The sequence below is a fragment of the Onychostoma macrolepis genome, chromosome 21 (assembly GCF_012432095.1).
Source record: "Onychostoma macrolepis isolate SWU-2019 chromosome 21, ASM1243209v1, whole genome shotgun sequence".
Taxonomy (NCBI): Eukaryota; Metazoa; Chordata; class Actinopteri; order Cypriniformes; family Cyprinidae; genus Onychostoma; species Onychostoma macrolepis.
Window position 1 is genome coordinate 16,964,344 of NC_081175.1, and position 5,087 is coordinate 16,969,430.

Sequence of the window (5,087 nt, forward strand, 5' to 3'; positions counted from 1 at the left end):
TCCACAGTGAAGTGAAAAGCTAATTGTAATTGTTTATTGTTTCAAATCCTTTTATTTTTGAATGAGCAAAAATACTTGCATTAATTATAAAATTTTAGCATCAAATAGTATAGGCTATTGCAGCTTTTTGAATTATGAGACACAACATTCAGTAGGACTATTTTTTTGAAACAAAAACTAACTACTAATTAAGATTAGTTTGTAGATTGGTAGGTAGTTTACTGAACACTGGTAAATTCTGGTATAGTTTAGTTAAACTCAACTCTTGGACATCACAGACAGGACGTTGTACTAGTCTGCTCTCTGAATAAAGCTTTGTCAGGACCGCCTGTGGTTCTTCATCGATTTATCAGCGAGCTGTATGAGAGCACAGCGCACTCCAAGGAGCAAGACAGATCAGAAATGACTTGAAAAGAGTTTAAAGGATGTAGAGAAATGTTTCTGAGACTGAATACCAATTCCCATAATCAAGAGCCGTCTTTTCTTTGTTTTATAATGAGCATTGATTGAATGTGGCAGGGAAAAAAGGAAGGGTAAAAAAAAAGAGAAGAAAAATCATTTTTCAATTTTCTCTGTGTGACGGAATGTAATTAGACTGTGTGTGAGAAAGACAATACTATAATATTCATCAGGAATGATTAATTTGAAATATGAAGCATGATTCATTTGAAGTCGTTCCCGATTAACGGCCCCTCCGTGGATGGGATTTATATACAAATTTGTGCTGTTTCTGACAGACAAATAGATGAAGAAAGAAAACATATGCTGAATTTGTTTTTGTAATTACATATAAGAGATGCCACAGGCATTTGTAGATCAGAAAAACGCCTCAGGCAGACCACACATCCATGACTGGCCGGTAAAAGCATGTTCTTCTCTCTGACAACATAAGCTGCTCAGTGTTCCTTGACATATTTCTGCATTCTCCTGTCCAGCCGCTGAATATTATGGTCTTTGAATCAAGAGCTCTGAACCAAATTCAAATTGCAGCCACCTTTCATCCCGGGGGGCATCCGCTGTGGGTGACATCCTATGAAGAAATGTTTCCAGCTGCTCATGAATTCATTATAGACTCTCAAACACCTCCTCCAGGTGCTGCAGAGATACCGGCACTCGTTGACATTCTGAAGCCGGTGTGCGCCATCTATCCAGTAGACCTTCCAGCTGCTTGCCAAGGGACTTCATACGATACTGAGGATGGGTAAGAAGCGCTCGGTATGGTTCACTCACCTTGTTATTATAACCTGACCAGGGGCCATGGGTTCCTCCTGGGAGCAGTTGTGAGCCCCTGTCACATGCACTATGAAAACTGAATGCAGAAGGCCGGATGTGTTGGTGAGAGAGGGCTTGCTGAATGGAAGAGGGATTATTAGAGAGCACGGGCAAGGTCACACTGCAGACATGTTCAGTGAGAATGACACAAGGGGTCTATGGAGGACTGTACATGGAGGATTCATGTCGATATTGTACAGGGATGAAATGCTGACATGTTGCACACATGTTGAGAAGGAAGAGTTTTCATAGCATAAAGAATGACAATGCACACACACATGGATGATTTTTGCCAGAAGCACCATACGCACGTATGCCTGATTGTAGAGTCAAGTGAATTTGCACAATTGTTGCTGGTAAAAATACATTTAAATATTTTTGATAAGAGGCACAACTGTTGTTGGTATAAATTAAGTAAAGTAAAGTAAAGTAAAGTAAAGTAAAATAAAATAAATGAAATGTCTTTGATAAGATGCTGATTGTTGTTGGTAAAATAAATGAACTGATAAATAAAATGTCTTCCATAAGTTGCACATTGTTTTTGTAAGATAAATAAATAAACAAACAAACAAATATATAAATAAATAAATAGTTTTTAATAAGTTGCAAAATTGTTGTTTCTAAAATATACATACATAAAATTGCCTTGATAAAATGCACAATTGATTTTGAAAAAATAAATAAATAAATATGTTAACGATCTAAGTTGCACAGTTCTTGTTGGTAAAATAAGTAAGTAAATAAATATTCTTTGATAAGGTGCACACTTGTTGTTGGTAAAAATAAATAAAATAAATAAATATGAAAAACATCTTTGAGAAGCTGCACAACAGTTGTTGGTAAATTAGTAACATTTTCTTTGATAATTAAATTATTTTTTTATTTGCAAAAGTATATATACAAGCCTTAGACCTACTAAAGGTACTACTAATGCGTTTTAAAAAATTCCTTTTGGTCTTGTCTTATCTCACCTAGAGCGTTAAGAGAGCCAGGACCGGCATTGGTGCATGACGGCCCCGATCTCTGCCTCACACCGACGTCAGCCGCACTCAACCCTAGACATACTCATTCCTTTTTTATCAGTGGATTATATGGACATATTGCTCCATTATATGATACAATTCAAATCCTTCTAATACATATGAATTTTTCATTTTACCGTGATTTATGAGTACTCGTATTGAAAATATATTAGAGCATTTTGACTGGCACCAGCATTTTATTTTTATTACACTGTCAAAATGTCTGATGACTCAAATGTCTGATGAGGTTCCTATCTGGAGGATATGCATTCATATAACAGATCATTTCTTTCGAACATTTAACGTCCATTATTTGTATTACTTTCAGCAGAATATTAATTCCACCTTTCAGCTCACAAAGACTCATTGGTCAACATTATGACAAGCGCATGGTTAACTGTCAGCTAGGATATAGGTATAATCATGGATCATGGAAATCATGGAATAAAGGTAATTTTCTGTTGCATTTTCATTTGACGTTTATGAGTATTTCTTCAACTGTGGGAACTTTCATGTCCCAGGGATTGATTTTTATTAAAATGAACAGATTTTAACTTTCTGTCTTTGGGTTATATGAAGATCAAATTATTTGAAAGTCTTAAAAGAAACTTTGCACTATTTTTGCTACTTTTCATTGCCTTTTTTGCATAGACTTTGTGCTACTCTTTGTCCTAGACCCAAACTTTTAATCTTAAAACATGAAAACAGATCTTAAAAATATTATTTATATTTTATAAGCTATGATCATCTAAACACAAAGTGAAACAATCATAAACCTATTCAATTTAATTGTGAGAAAATTATTGATGTATTTATTTTACACAAATTATCCCAGTCCCTCAATTGTGGCGTAATTTCCAAAGCCAATAACTTTGCCACAAATAAAGTGAAGAACATGCTTGAGATGAAATATGAGACAAAATCTGTGTTAATTTAGTATCACATTAAAGCTTTTATTAATATTTTAAATCATTTTTATAGAATTTTTAATATATTATATTATTTTATATATTTTTTAATTTTAATTTAAATAATTTAATTTAATTTAGTAAAAGATACAGTTACTTTTGCTGTATACAAAATTATATATGTAGTCATTTTTATTTCTTGTATTTTTTATTTTTAGTTTAAGTTATTTTAATAAAGTTAAAAAAAAATTAACATGAGAAATGCTGCTTTGGCAACTAAATGAACGTGTGTATATTAATGTTTTAATTTGAATGTTTTAATGTTTTATTTATAATAACCCTGGAGTAAAACCACTGAGATGTGGTAGAAATGACATTGTGGTGGAAAATATTTCTAAGGGCCAAGAGCTGAAGCAACACCCTCCTATTACACACTGTCATCAGTCAGCGTGTAGATTGATAACCCAGTTTTGCTGCTTTCCACAATCCAAAATATATTCAGCTTTTACTATGTCATTTCCTCTGGCTATTTGCCTATAGACTCTCAGCAACAAACAGAAGAAACGGGTATGAATGAGCTCAGTGTCCCTGTGGGTGCCGGCAGAAGGAAGCAGCACAGACGAGGTGGACGGCCAACAGCAGGGTGGAGCTGCTCTGGAGCCCCTCTAGACTCTCGGTGCTGCGCTCATGAGGTGTTTCTGGACAGTGACAACAGGCTGGAGCTCATGCAGGAACATATCCATAAGCAATCGTTTATATGAAGCCTGTTGCCAGGCTGCAATGTCGTCTCGGGGCAGTGGTAGGTGCCCTGGCTCCCAGAGTTAAATTACCCCTTCTGGATATTAACAATTGCTTTTCTCCTCCATTTTACAGGGGTTATGTTCTCAGGTTTCTTGAGCTTTAATAAATATATCTTTCTCAAGGTTAGTGCATTTTGTATTTTATTCATGCGGCTCCAACCTGTGACCTCTGTATTCAACGTCTCTCAAAGGACCAATGAAAAACTGAACTCTGTTTTCAAATAGATTCAGCAAAGAAGAAGACCATTAAAGAAAGTTATATTCCTGAAAGATTTGGAAAGTTGGAAAGTTCATTTCAGAACCATTATATGCACTTTAGTTCAGTAGTCTGGGTGAAAAGTCATTTGTTAAACATATGAATAGGGAGTGATGGAGCACATATCTCTGCGTGACGATAAGAAAACACCCAGTAGGGTTTCGAATCAGTGCTATGAGTGGCCACAGGTCTTAGGGCTGACATCTCCCTCTGAATGAAGCCCATTTTTCATCACAGTGTGGAGCTTTGACATTAAATCGATTCCTAGTTGACACTGTAAAGTATAATATAAGACAGAAGAATGTTTAAATATTCTCAGTTAAGTTCTGTCGTTTTTTAAAGGGATAGCTGACTCAAAAATGAAGATTTTGTCATTTACTCACCCTCATGTCAAACCTGTATGATTTTTTGATTATTATTTTTTAAATGCTGATAAATGAACCCTTTTGCTGTGTTTGAGAATAATAATTTCCTAATTTGGTGTATTAAAAAATGTTCTTGTAAATCTTTTATTATGCTATATTATCATCAGATCTTGGATTCAATCTTTTTTGTAAACTTGTTTTCTTTATATTAGCACGGGTTTTGTACTTCTTTTTGGAAATGACTGATCGGAGATCTCATTGATCTGAGCTTTTTTTGAGGAAAAAAGCTTTTTTGTGGATCATTTTGGCAATATTCACTCAAAATCTGAGGTGCATGAGCTCAGATCAGTTTATTTATGTATATGTATTTATTTATTTTTAAAGTTGTTATTCCCTGTGTGAGCAAAGTCAGTAGGTTTTAGTTTAATGCAATGGCATTACTAGTATTTTTAAGAAAAATAAAA